Source organism: Elephantulus edwardii, unplaced genomic scaffold, assembly GCF_000299155.1.
Source record: "Elephantulus edwardii isolate Elephantulus edwardi_28Jun2011 unplaced genomic scaffold, EleEdw1.0 scaffold00269, whole genome shotgun sequence".
NCBI lineage: Eukaryota > Metazoa > Chordata > Mammalia > Macroscelidea > Macroscelididae > Elephantulus > Elephantulus edwardii.
Window position 1 is genome coordinate 432,900 of NW_006400019.1, and position 14,663 is coordinate 447,562.

Genomic DNA, 14,663 nt, shown 5'->3' on the forward strand with positions numbered 1-14,663 from the left:
AACTCTAAGGCACATGGTTCAAGTCCTCCAGCTGGTCTGTGGGAGAAAGATGGACCATCTCCCATGACTTTGAACCTCTGAAAAGCTGCTGGAAGGTCAGCAATAAGTGGGTTCCCGACTCAACGGCACACAACAACAACATTAATGGTTTCTATGTTTCTAGTTTAATGAGTTTGAACAACTGGATCCAACTGTCAGCGCTGGTGGCCTTGTGGGTAGAGTGTATCACTTGCAACTCAAAGGTGGTCAGTTCAAATTCACTGGCTGCTCTACAGGATAAAGATGGCAGTCTCCTCCAGTGCTACTGACAGCTTCTGAAAAACCCCCTGGAGACTCAGCAATGAGTCGTTTCTGGCTCAATGGCAATGAGTGTGAGGGTCTTTTTTTTGTTTTATAAACTCAATTCCGACTCATGGTGACCATGTGTGTCAGGGCAGAACTGAGCTTTTCAGTGGGATTGTTTTCAGAAGGCAATTGTCAATCCTTTCTTCTGGGGAGTCTCTGAGCAGACTAAACGGCTGTACCTTTTTTGGTTTGTAGTAAACGTGTTGACCATTTGCACCCTGAGAGACATAAGGCAGGGCTCCATTCCGACAACTGTCATAAGTTGCTTCTGACATAAGGCAAATACCTCATCTCAGATTGACAACTGATGCTTTTTATGCTAAGAAACAATGAGGAAGATAGTGCTGGAGGTTTGGTCTACAATGAGATCAGTATGATTGTCACAACAGTAAAGCCAAAATCATAATGGCTGTCAGTTTATAATTCAACAGTGGTACTTACTGTACATCAGAGAGCTGGACAATGACCTAGGATGACAGAAGCAGCATTGAGGCCTTTAAGTTGTGATTCTGGAGAAGAGTTTTGAACATACCATGAACTGCTAAGAAAACAAATAAGTATGTCTTGGAGAGGGTAAAATCAAGTTTCGCCCTGGAGGCAAGGACTTTGAAGCTCCGTCTCACATACTCTGGGCATGTGGCCAGAAGGGACCGGTCCTTGGAGAAGGACTTCATGCTTCGAAGGGTGGAGGGACAGCATAGGAGAGGAAGAGCCCAGATGAAATGGATTGACTCAGTGACTAGTGCAATGGGGTACCAGGCATGTCGGAGTCAGTGAGACTGGCTCAGGACAGGGCAGGCTTCAGAGCTGCTGTCCACAGGGTCGCTAAGAGTTGCAGGCGACTCAATGGCACAGAACAACAACATGTTGTTAGAGTTGAATATTGCTTGTCTTCCTACTGGGTATGACTACAACACCAACTTTGTTGCAGATTAGATTCTAGCCTTCTGGATGGTTTTGAATAGTAAGGCTCAACACCTGGACATCTCTAAGTAGGTGTCTGAGAACAGTAACAGTGCCAAGTCATGCAGTGCATCATTTTTGTAGTACAGAGTATTAGCAATAAGTGTACAAATAAAATGAATAGTCACTTGTGTGCTTTGTCATAACATGAGTACTTTAAATCAGGGGCCACCGATAGATAGTTGCTGAATCACCATCACAATCAAATCCTCAAACGTTTGCATCATCCAAAAGCTTTCCTCTCGTCCTTATAGTCAATGCCCCTGCAAATCCGCTTTCTAGCTCTATAAATTGTCTTTCCCAAAAGGCAATATCGACAGACCCTCAGAGATTCTCTCTCTATAATACAATGAGCTCTGGTGGTGCAGTAGTTAAGCACTGTCCTGCTATTTGAAAGAGCAGTTCTGTGAACCCACAAGTCACTCCGTGGGAGCAAAATGGGGCATCTTGCTTCCATAAAGCTTCCCAATGTGGGACACTCCCTAGGAGGTGTCCAGCCTAGCCCTGTCCTATGAGCCTGCTGTGAGCGGCAGAGTCTGTGTGTCGGAATCGATTTGACCGCAGTGGGCTATCATATGTAAGCTGTTTGGGTCATGCCTCCGCCTAGCATTTCGGAGCATCCTGTTCATGTAGTTGCACACATTAACAATGTGTTCTTTTTCTTGCTGAGGAGTAGTCTAGTGTAAGGATTTATAAGCATTTGTTTAGCCATTCATGAGTCAGTGGGAATTTGAGCTATCTTTTTTTTTAAAAAAAAAAAATCTTAAAAAGTTGCCACGAGCATTTGAATATGAGCTTTGTGTGAAGACGTTTCCATTTCTTTTGTTGTTGAACATATGCACAGCAGAACAACCAATAATCCTGCCTCAGTCATGTCCAAGTCGGTGACACTGGTTACATTCTTCAAGTTGTGCAGCCATTCTTGTCCTCTTTTCTTGAGCCATTCCTTCCCCAATAACATAGACTCACTGCCCCCTAAAGTGCCTATGGAATATTTCAGGTTGTTGTTGGGTTGCCACTTCTCTGGGGTAAATCCCCAGGGGGGGACTGCTGAGTCATATGTTAAGTGTGTGTTTAACTTGAAAGTCACTGTCCAGCTGTTTTCCAGAGTAGCTGTAGCATTTTGCTGAGGCTACTTTTTAAGTCAAGGGTGGAGTGCAGAGGAGGAAGACAGAACCGTTTGGGGTTCTCCTAGAAGCAGAAGTTAGTCCTCAGCAGTCACGAGTTTATTCTTCACAAGCTTATGAAGTCGACACCAACATCCCCATCTCACAGATGAGGAAATCAAGACGTGGGTGGATAGTAATATGCCCATTTCCCAGATGAGGAAGTCAAGGCTTGGAGAGATGTACTTGCCCAAAGTTACACATTTAACAAATGGAGGGGCTAGGATTTGAACGCAGGCTTTGGGCCAATGCCGAGAGGCTTACTCATCAGTCCTTTGCGACACTGCACAACATCTTCCTCTCTCTCATTCACACATTCACACACACGCAGACACGCACGCACGCACGCGCCCTCCCAGCCCAAGGTTCCTGGATGACAGGGAAGGGCAGCAGCTTGTGGGACACACAGCTCCTTCTTTATCACCCTCCCCAGGCAGGACGGCCAGCACTCATTCCCTCGAAGCTCTTAATGAACCCAGTTCTTTCCTTCCTTCAACCCTTTCCACACGTTGTTGCTTCCTCATCAAATGGATAAATTCCTGGAAAGATAGCGAGTAGCTCAAGTTCCCGGGCTAAGCTGAAGGCGAAGCGCCCTCCTTTGTAGCCACCATGGACAAACGAGGCCTTCTCTTCATACCCATTATCATCATTTACTTACATGTCCCTCTTCTGATTGTGTACTTCTTTACATTGTGGTCTTCTTTTGTATTGCATTTCAAAAAGCACTCAACAAATGCTTCTTTATTGCATGCTCTGCATGCCAGAGGAGCTACTGAGTAACTCTGGCTTTCCATGTCTTTTGCCCATTTTGTAATTTGGTTATCAGTCTTTTCCTTGTGGAGGCCCAGGAGTATTCTGTAAACTTTTGTTACAAGACTCTTCGCTGAGATGGTGTTACCAAATGTTTGTTCCCAGTCTATAGGGTTTTTTTCCACCCTGTTATGGTTGATATCATCTCATAATTCATCTGGTCTTCAATCATTGTTGTTCAGTTCCTCAAATCTTAAGATTATCTTGAAATTCAGATGGAATTGATTCAAATTCCCAAATCCCATTGCCCTTAAGTGGATTCTAACTCACAGTGACCTGTCCTGCTTCATGGTGCTTTAGGAAAACGACCGCCATATCTTTCTTCCAAGGACAATTTTTCGCCAGCCTAGTGCTTAGCCACTGTACCACCAAGAGGTCCTGAAAGTCTGGAATAGTACTCGGCTAGGAGTGTGCCATGGAGTAGGTTCTGAATCATGGAGACCTTTGGTTAGGTCATGTTAAAGTAATCCTATTTACAGTTATTTACCCAAGCAGTTATCCATAATTATTATGCAAGTATAAAGAATGTTAAAGGAGCTCTGGTGGTGTAGTATGAACATGCCAGGCTGTTTACCAAAAGGTCAGTAGTTCAAATCCACCCACAGCTCAGGGGAGAAAGATGGTAAATCACATTTCATAAAGGTTTTCAGCCTTGGCAAACAGATGGGGAGCTGACGATGAATAAAAATCAACTCAATGGCCATCGGATTGGGTTGTTGTTGTTGTTATGTGCCATCAAGTTGCTTGCAACTCATAGCGACCCTATGTACAACAGCCCTAAACTCCGCTCTGTCCTGGGCCAATCACACTGTCTCTGACACTCCCATCCCGATTACCCCAGTCACTGAATCAATCCACCTCATAGAGGGTCTTCCCCTCCTGCGCTGTCCCTCCACCCTACCAAGCATGATGTCCCTCTCCAAGGACCTGTCTCTCCTTACAACATGTCCAAAGTATGTTAGATGGAGCCTCAGAATCCTTGCCTCCAAGGAGCAACCCAGTTTAACCCTCTTCAGGATGAATCTGTTTGTTTTCTTAGCAGTCCATGAAGAGTCTATACTCTTCTCCAGCACCACAGCTCAAAGGCATCAATTCTCCTTCTATCCTCCTTAGTCATTGTCCAACTCTATGATGCATAACAAGTGGTAGCAGGGGAGCTCTGGTGGCCTAGTGGCAAGAAGCTGCACTGCAATCCCAGAGGTGCACGGTTCAAATCCACCAGATGCTCTGCCGGGAAAGGAGGGACAATCTCCTCCTGTTCCAGTCAGATCCGATTTGACGGTACACACACACACACACACACACACACACACACACACACTAATTTAAAAAATTTAAAAAATAAAACCCCAAAAAATAAGTGGTAGCAAAGACCATGGCCTGTATCAGAAGCACCTTAGTCTCCAGAGAGATACCATTGCTCTTCAGTACTTTGGAAAGGTCCCTAACAGCAGACTTTCCCATGGCAATATGTCTTTTCATTTCCTGGCTACTGGTGCCAAGAGTGTTGACTGTGGAGCCAAGCAAACTAAAGCTGTGAACAATCTCAATCTCTTCAACATCCATCCAGATGTTGCCAACTGGTCCACTGGTGAGAGTCTTGTCTTCTTGACATTGAGTCTCAATCCATATTGAAGGCTGCCGTCCTTGACCCTCTGCAGCAAACGCTTCAGGTCCTCCTCAGTTTCGGCAAGCAGGGTTGTGTCATCTGCATAACGCATATTGTTAATAGATCTTTCACCAATCCTGACCCCACACTTCTCCTCATAGAGCCCAACCTCACGGATAATCTGTTCTGCATACAGGTTGAAAAGGTATGGAGACAGGACACATCCCTGGTGTATGCCCTTCCCAATTTTGAACCATGCAGTGTTTCCTTGCTCTGTTCTGACAACTGGCTCTTGGTCCAAGTATAGGTTTTGCATTAGCATGATCAAGTGTTCTGGTATTCCCATTCTTCTCAGAGTCAGCCCCAGTTTGTTATGATCCACACAGTCAAACGCCTTTGCATAGTCAATGAAACACAGATAGATATTCCTTTGGTATTCCCTGCTTTCAGCTAAGATCCATCTAACATTAGCTACAATATTCCCAGTACCACGACCCCTTCTAAACCCAGCCTGGACTTCTGGCAGTTCTCTGCTGATGTGCTATTCCATTCGTTTTTGGACAATCTTCAGTAGAATTTTGCTTGCATGTGAAATCAATGATATTGGTCTATAGTTTCCACACTCAGTTGGGTCACCCTTCTTTGGGATGGGAACAAATATAGATCTCTTCCAGTCAGTTGGCCAAGTGGTTGTTCTCCAGATTTCTTGACACAACTTAGTGAGGACGTCCATGGCAGCATCTGTTAGCTGAAATATGTCAATTGGTATACCATCTATTCCTGTGGCCTTATTTTTTTTTACCATTTTCTTCAAAGCAGCCTGAACTTCTTCCTTCATCACCATAGGCTCTTGCTCATCGGATTGGGTATTAAGGAATATTATATATTATTCTTTGTGTCAGCTTAAATTTATTTATTTTACTTGATTACACAGTTTCTTATCTCTTCATTTTAAATTTCCCTTTCTTTTTATTGTATTTACAGTCACTGCCTGATACGTCAACAGGTAGAAGGAATCCTAATGTTCCTTTTCGCTAAGTCTTCTCTGTTAGAAAGGCGCTTCCACAATTTAAGAGACACCTTAGTTATTAGGTTCTGCACCTAACTTTCAGTGACATTTCTTTCTCTTAGCATAGTCTAACTTCATGCAGTCAACTCTAGAGAGCCAATAATAGCCCAATTTGGCAACGTCCAAGGAAGTTTCTGCAAGAGAACTCTGGATTTCCCCTTTACTGGAGAAAACAGTGAGACCCAGTTAATAGTCCCGGGACTACGCTTCCCAGCGGCCTCTATTCCACGAGGACTCCCGACTTCCTTACAAGGGTGGCCCCGAGCTTTTCGGCCTTGCCCATTCCCAGCCATCCTCACAGTCCCTGCCGGTTTGAGTCCAGTGTTACAGCCATTGCGTGCTTCTCATTGTGAGTCTCCGTCTTTTTCCGCTGTCCCTCTCCTTTATCAGGTTGCTAAGAATCAGAGCCTATTGAGTGTCATCTCACAACAACATTGTTGGGACCATAGTGTAAACCACAACTCCCAGCAGCCTCCGCGCGTAGGACCCTCTACAGAGGGTTTCCCAGCAGCCTCCGGATCTTTCTCTTCAGCCTATCACAGGAGGATGTCGCGCAGGCCGGCAGGGGCGGAGGGCACCGCCCCTCGGAGCGTCTTCCCAGGCCCGCCTGGGACACGCCTTCGCCCGCGCCCTTCCCTGTCACGTGATTCATCTTGTCCAACCAGTGCGTGGGGGAGGGCGGCAGGCCATGGCCGGAGGCGGGGAAGCCACAGGGGGCGGGCCTCGGAGGGGGTGGAACCGGAGCCGGGAGGGGGCGGAGCGGGGTCCCGGGAGCCGAGCAGCCTGGCAACGGCGGTGGCAGCCGGAGCCGGAGGTGGGTTCGCGTTTGCGGCTGGCCTGGCTCCGAGCCGGGCGCTGCGGGGACCCGTGGGGGGGCCGGGAGGAGGAGGTCGGACTCCTGGGGCTGGCAAGTTCCGCGCGGCCTCCGCCACCAGCGGGTTCGCCCGAGCGCCCTGGACGACCCGGTGGGGCAGGACTGAGGCCGGGGAGGCACAGGCAGGTGCCTCCGGCTTCTCGGCTCTCCCCGCCCAGGGCCCGGGCCGGCGGCGGGCGAAGGTCGGACCTGAGTCTGTGCCTGCGGGCCGGGGGCGGGGGCGTTGCCCGGCCGGAATGCGCTTCCCGGACGGGTCGCCTTGCCTCCCCGGTGACGCTCGGTGGCTGGTCCTCACCCTGCGAGGGCGGGCGGGCGCCGCATCCTCCGTGGGCCAGGCCCGCCTGGCACTTGCCGCGGAGCCTCGGTCATCGCCCTCGGACAGAGTTTCTGGGTCACGCACGGGAGGTTTATCTGCTTTTGCAACAGTTGAGGAAAGATTAAAGAGGGGACGGTTAGTTCCCTGATAGTCGGAAGTGTGCACAAGAGCGAGCAAGCGCCCTGTGCCGGGTTGCCTCCCTTAACTGTCTTGCTGTGCACAGGAAGTGCAAACTAATTTTAGTATTTGCCTAAGTAAAAGCGGGGTCAGTCTGCCGCAGACAGTGTATTGTGGACTTTATAGAGCGTGTCCAACGTAGCGGCCAATGTGGGTTGTGACTGGTTTTTAAGCAGACTTGCTAGCCCCTTGCGCGAATGGAAAATCAGCATGTTAGACTGGGACCTCGGAGTTTCCATTTTTTACCCAGAGAGGGTAACTTATATGGCCCACATTTGTGAGCACTTAATGGCAAAGCTAATCTCATGAGCCAGGTTTCTGAGGTGTCTTTGCATCTGTGGGGTTTGGATTTTTCTGATCATCACTCACCTTATTTCCTTCTGAAGTCTCCACCTAGAGTCTTCAGACTTGGAAGGCTTAAGCCATTTTGGATTTCCAGTTTGCCAATAAGTTAGACAATCAGACTTGATACTTTAGAGATACAGTTTCTCTGTGTTACACCTGATCACACTTCCACCAGCTCTGCCTTTGAACGACTTTTGCCAATTCACAAAATCCAGTCCATCCTGAGGAGAGCCCACCTCATCAGGGACAACACTCAAGCCAGCACCCCACCTGCAGGCCATTGTTGGATGATGGCCTTTAGGCCTGATGGATTCTCTGACAGTTATTAAACAGCTGATCTCCTTACCTTCAAGTTCAATCGTATATTTATCAGGTTGTCAGCAATTTAATTTATCATTAATCATAGGCATTTCCACCCTGTGCTGGAAAGGTTCTAAACCCGCAGATGCAAGCCCTGCCTTCTGGAGCTTGGGTGTAGGACTGAAGGCAGTAAACACATAAACAGTGATAGAGTGGAGTAAGTAGAGTACTATGAAGGAAAACTAAGGTCCAAAGCGCTTAGATGATGCTATGGCAGGTGGGCGTGATTTACAGTGACTGGGTGTTCAATTACAGTGAGTGTGCAAAGGCAGCCTCTCTGAGACATTCTAGAGTCGTCTTTCCACCCCTGACCTCTTGGTGGTCAATTTATCACAGCGCTAGTTTCACAATGCTCCCACATTTCATACTAACAGTACACAGGTTTTCAAACTCTCGGAGAGGTGGTCTTCAAATCCCTTGCTGTCTGTTAGCTATTTTTTAATCTCTAGCTAGTGGAGGCGGTGTTGACATCAGTGTTGATGGTTGATTTCATGCCACTGTCTCCTGCGTTCACAGGCTTCCCCATAGTCGAGATTTTCTTCCTTGTCCTCAGAATCTATGATCTGACTAATCATCAGTCTTGGTGTTGTGTGTTTGGTCTGTAAAGGAACTAGTTCAATTGGACATTAATTCTAGAGTGCAGAAACACCTTCCTAAGAACAGGCAACCTCATATGATGGCATTAATAATATCAACATCATTAATACCTGACGTTCTCTTCTATGCTCTATGTTCAAAGACTTCAGAAAGACTTTACAAGTTCTGTAAAATGAAAGTTATGAAAAAGAACACAATGTTCTTTGGTTCTAAAGGAAAGGAGGATTTGTAAACTTGAGGTGCTCTTGCTCGTATTGGAAAAAGCGGAGCCTCTTCAAGGCCTGGGAGGTGACAATTTAAACAGCTGGGCGAGGGTGGCAGACACCAGAGTGTCTGGTTGTTCCTAAAGTCCATTCGATTTCATAGCAGAATAATAGATTGCTATTATTGGTCTTCAGTAATTTCTCTTCCTTGTTTCTGACCTCTCTCAAGTTCTGCTTTCTTTATTTTCTAGTTTCTCAGTTCATAATTCTTTTATGGCAGAGAGGGAGTCATTGGAGTCGGGCTCTTGACCACAAAGTGCTATTGACTCTGGGTTGGGCAGCGCACCTGGATTTGAATCCTGATTCTGATATGGCCTTTGTAACCTTGGGCAAGATACTCTGAGCCTCAGTTTCCCCTAACTGTAAAATAAACATGCCTTCATCATAGGGTCATTGAGAAGATTGAGTGGATAACCCAGGATAAGTGTTTAAAACAGTACAAGAAAAGGTAACTGTTATTGACTTGTATTATGTGTACTTTTCCTTTAAAGAAAAAAAAATTAGCCTACCTGGGTCCCATTGAACGTTAGAAATGCAGAGCTTGGTTTCTGAAGCACTTCTCTGCATTTCAGCCTGGAAGTGATATCTCAGGGACGTTGGCAGCAGTGCCCCCTGTTCTTCGGTGCTGAAGCCCCTTACCATTTGGGCTCTGAAATCACTTGAGGCAGGTTTTGGTTTTGCTACCAGCACCAGCAAGAGAGCCTTCCTTTGATTCCTCTGCTTTGAAAGTATGTTTTGTAGCTAGAGGTGCTTGTAGCATACCTTTCCCCCATGAGGGACCCTCCTTTCCGTTAAGAACATGGCAGCATTACTTTAGGAAATTAGCATCTTGCACTGGTGCTTGCTTTTCGTTTCTGACGGGAATGATTAGTTGAAAAGAGGCTATTTGTTTGTTATTTGACTCCCTGCACTTGGATTCTGGGAGCCAGGTTCCAGTCCCACTTCTGCCTTTGTTAACTTGATGACACTGACAAAGTCATTTTCTCACTGCTGGGAGCATTTGTAAGAGAGCTAATCCAGCTTCCAAGAAGTCATGAGAGAATTGAATGATACTTGTGCATCAGAGGCTTTGTGAATTGTGAGGCGTTACTATTACTGCTTTCATGTGTTATGTAAGCCGTCACTGTTTGGAGCACTAGTGTAAGAGGAGGACAGTCATCCTCTCCCCTCCTGGCCCGTCTCCCCTGGAGCGTCCCTCACCTTCTCCTGTCACCACTGAGATATGCAGGCAGCTCTTAAGTGGATGAGAAGCCATTTGACCACCTTCGGAGTTTCCATTCTCTTTATCCCCAAAAAGCAAGTACTGGGCATCTGGAAGTCACAGGGGAGAGAAGGATGTTCCTTGGGCCAGGAAGGATTGCCTGGCGGCTTGTTGTTGGTCTGGTTGTTTCTCACAATCTCTCAGAATGGATGCCTTCACTTTTCCAGAACTAGACAGCACCTCCGCTCTTTGGCACACTCTCCTTCAGGCTGCGCTGGGCTACTGGGTGCTTGTACTCCTGCAGTTAGGACAGATGCAGGCTGCTTCGGGGCTGGACTACTCTCCAGCTCCATGCCATCTCCTTGTTCAAACAGGATGGATGCCTGGTGCCCTGTTCTTGGCACTCAGCTCTTGCAATGACTCCTTAAATAGCTCTTAGAAATTCCCTGCACTGGTACTAGTTTAGTGTTGCCATTCCTTGACTCTTGATTGTGATGGAGATTATTTTTTTCAAGTTTATAAATCTATTTTTTATTTCTTTTTAGTTTTTTATTGAGATTTCAATAAAAGTTTACCGAGAGCTTGGATTTCCATTCATTCATTGTTGCATATTTTCCTCCCCCCCCCCCCCCTCAATCCACTTTACTATGCACCTCTTATTCTGGACTGTTGCCATGCAAATAATACCTAATCATATATTCCTTTTAAAGAGTTCTTTCCCTCATCTGTTTCAATATACATTATTTACTCCTTCTTTTCTTAGTTCCCCTCAACCCCCAAGTCAGTCCTGTTTTATAATAGTGGCATTATGAAGTATTTGGCCAGTTGTGACTGAGATATTTCACTCTGCATAATGTCCTCCAGGGTCAACCATTTTGTAAAAAAACGTTATGAGTTTCTTGTTTTTCAGTGCTGCATAGTATTCTGTTGTGTGACTATACCACAGCTTCTCTATGTGTTCATTTGTTGATGGGAACTTGGGTTGTTTCCAACTCCTTGCTATTGTGAACAAAGCCGCGATAAACATGGGTGTGCATATATCTGCTTGGGTGGCAGTTCTGGTATATTCCTAGTACTGGAATTGCTGGGTCCAATGGTATTTCTATTTCCAACTTTTTGAGAAAGCACCATACTGCCTTCCAGAATGGTTGCACCGTAGATTTTTTTTTTTAAATCTTCCAAGTACATACAAATCCACTTCAGAGATACTGGGGTTTGCTCCCTGACCACCACAATAAAGCAGGTCACGTGAGGTTTTTTGGTTACTCAGTGGATATAAACCTGATGCTGACACTCTCTGTGGCCTGTTAAGTGTACAGCAGCATTATGGGGAACTCAGAGTTGAAGTGAGTACACGCTGCTGGGATAATGCACCCATGGAGTTGTCACAAACCTTCGGAGTGGGGGAGAAAAAAGCACTATTGTGAGGCTCAGTAGAAGTGGCAATAAAGTGAGGTCTGCCGGAAATAAAAAGGGCCAAGATTGGAGTTTCCTCTGGTCTAACATGGAACCAGGAAGGGTAGCTTAGGATTGTTGGGACAGGTTCATGTTATCAAATTCTGTTGCATGTCTGAAAACCAGGTTCCCGGTCTCCAAGCTGAACAGCGCTCCTGCTCGGCTGGGCTCTTCCTGCAGCCAGGTTGCGAGCACTTAGAGGTCTTTAACTGGAGTGGCAGCCACGTTGCTCTTGTGGGGTTGGTTATGGGAAGTTCGAAGTTAGGTTCTTTTTTTTTTTCTTTGCTTCTTAGTTAATTATTTGGGACGGCAGGAGTTGAGGGAGGTTGAAGTGCAATAGTTGATGGGAAAAAATGAAAGTAACTTGTTTGTAACTCTTTTGTGTGGCTCTCGCCCGGCGAACCTTGACAGCACACAGTGTACCCTTTCCTGGGCCTGTGATAATTGCTGTGCGCGTTGATGTCCTGGCCTTGAGCTTTTTGTGAGAAGGAAGCTGTTTCCTGACACCTTTCGAAAGGAGTGGGTTGCTCTGTCAGCAAGGCATGCCTGCCCCTCTGGGGACTTCTTCACATCATGTGGGGATGCATTCAATTCCCTTGTGGCCCAAGATTGAGTGGGGAGTTGAGAGAATGAGGAGTGTATTTTGAGGGTTAATTCCAGAATTGGCCAAACTCTTTGACAGGAAGAAGAAATACGCTCTGATGGCAAACGTCCCCCTGCTTGTGGATTCTGCTTGGGGACAGTAGTGGGAAGGAGCTCAGAAGGACATTGCCCTTCTGCTGGCTTTGTCAGAAACCCCAGCCACGATTCCATTTTGAGTTTCCTGTCTCTGGGGCTTCCTAGCCGACCCTGGTGGTTCCAGATCCCAGAGATAAAGTGGCCATCCTCACAGCGGTGAGAGTGAACTGAGTGCTTTAAGCTGGGCTACAGGTAACCCCGCTGGACATCCTTTCTAAGATGACGTAATCGTGTCTCCCAAAGCCCCACTTACTGAATGTCATAAGCAGGTTTTCCTGGTTTGTAATGACCAGCTATGTGGCCTTGAGGATCCTTGGTGGCACAGTAGGTGGCGCTGGTAGTTTGAATGGGGAGAAGACGTGGCAATCCCCATCCATAGATTTATAGCCTCAGATACCCTGTGGGACAGCTGTCCTGTGTCCTGAGCGATCACTGGAGAGTCAGCTGACTTGACAGCAGTGGGCAGAGGGCCTTAAAGCTAGAGCTCAGCCCCTAGCCTCTCCTGGAAGCCCCACCCGAGACCTTTTAGTGTCTGCAGTCTAATAAGACCCCAGCCACTGGTATGTAAATTGGAGGGACAGCTGGAGAAACGGTTCCCATCCTAGTCTCCTGAGCCAGGGCCACCACCCAGCAGAGACAGGGCATGGGACTGGAGCCACAGGTGCCATGTCAGCCTTCCCAGGCGCTGGGTGCTGTCTGGGTGGCTCTGACGCCTGGTGTGAGAGAAGGCAACTGATGAGAGAAATTCAGGTAACCAGGAGCTGTGGGAACTGGAGCACACGCAGTCGGGAGGACCCCACTCCACATGGTGTCTGATGACCTCCCCACACTCGGGGCTGGGGCTGGGCTGGGGCCACCTCAGCAAGCAGGGCTTCCCCTGAGGAGTATCTCCTTTCCATCCTCGTAACATCACTTGGAGGTAGAAACTCCTTCAGTCTAAGGGAAACAGGGAGGAGTGGTGTGAGTACCCCAGCCCTGGCCCATCATGTCATCTTGGCCTCTGGGCCTGCAGCCCCGGCCTCCCTGCAGCTTCCCACAGCTCGTGACTGACTGCGCTGTCCTTCTCAGTTTCAGTTTTGCAGGCTGTGCTCAGAAGCGCCATTGGTGTATGTGGGAACTTGAAAGACCTTGGGCAGTGCGGCGCACTTCTCTGGCTTCTCAGAGAGGCCTGGAGGCTGAAATAGTGTGTTCTTGCCCAGGGATACTGCACACCATGGGTTTGCTCTGCTGGCCACGCCACCTGGGCCCCACCCACGGATTCCAAGTGTACCATCCACTTTGCCCCTGGGTGGCCTCAACTGTCCTTGCCTGCCAAGATGCTGGCTGTTCTGACCCCCCCCCCTCCCCAGAGGCACCTCACAGAAAAGGCCTGGTGACCTAGATCCCCAAGGTCATAGCCTTGGAAACTCCTGAAGCACACAGTCACCATGAGGTGCAACCACTGACCACCGCCTCAGCTAGTTGGGACAAGACGCAGGCATCCCTGGGTGATGCAGATGCTTAACATGCTCAGCTGCTAACGGGGAGGTTGGAGGCTTGAGCCTACCTACAAGCACGTTGGAGGAAAGGCCTGGAGATGGACTTCTGAGAAGGCAGCCCTGGAGAGCACTGTGGAGCCCAGTGTACTCGAGAGTCCGCCTCCGCAACTGGTTGGAGGGTGAGAGCCAAACAAGCATCACTTTTCGAGCGATTTTTCATTGTTGCTGAGAGTATGCACAGCAGAGCACACACGAATTCAGCACCCAAGGCGAGTGGTTTTAGATGCTTTTGAGTTGACTGTGTCACAGTCCCATCCTGTGAACAGCAGGTCTGCACGTTGCCCTGTCCTGCGCCATTGCTGTGATCTGCTATGATCACTGTGTTCTGCTCGCTATGTTCTGCTCCAGCCTGTTGTGGTTGTCATGGAGCCGCTCCATCTCGTTGACGGTCTGCCTCTCTTTCTTTGACCTTCTCCCTTTTCCAGCTTGATGTCTTTCTCCAAGGACGGTTCCTCTTGAAACAAAACCCAAGGAAGTGAGACAAAGTTTCACTCTCCTTGCCCAGAAGGAGCACCCTAGTTAAACTTCTTCCAAGACAAACTTGCTTGTGTTTCTGGCAGTGCATGGGATACTGGGTACTTTTGTCCCACACCACAGCTCAATGGTGTCAATTCTGTCATCTTCATTCATTGTCCTACTTTCTGATACATGGGAAGCTACTGAAATCAGGTGCACCAAACTGTTCAAACTGGCATCCTTGCTCTTTGGCCCTTTGGAGCGGTCCTTGAGGGTCCGTTTCCCCAGTGCAACACATCTTTGCATTTCTTGGCTGCTGCTACCCAGGATGTTAACTGTGAATCCAAGTAAAGTTAACTTGTTGACAGCTTGAGTCTTTTC

General features: G+C 47.8%; 1 protein-coding gene across 1 annotated transcript in view; it reads left to right on the top strand.

Annotated features, from left to right (window-relative positions):
* Positions 1 to 6,716: 6,716 nt before the first annotated feature.
* The window catches only part of MTM1 (myotubularin 1), a 110,462-nt gene continuing 102,515 nt past the window's right edge, over positions 6,717 to 14,663 (top strand). The window contains exon 1 of the mRNA XM_006899910.1: positions 6,717 to 6,776. The gene's annotated coding sequence lies outside the window, so the exon portion shown is untranslated. The remainder of the gene's footprint in view (positions 6,777 to 14,663) is intronic.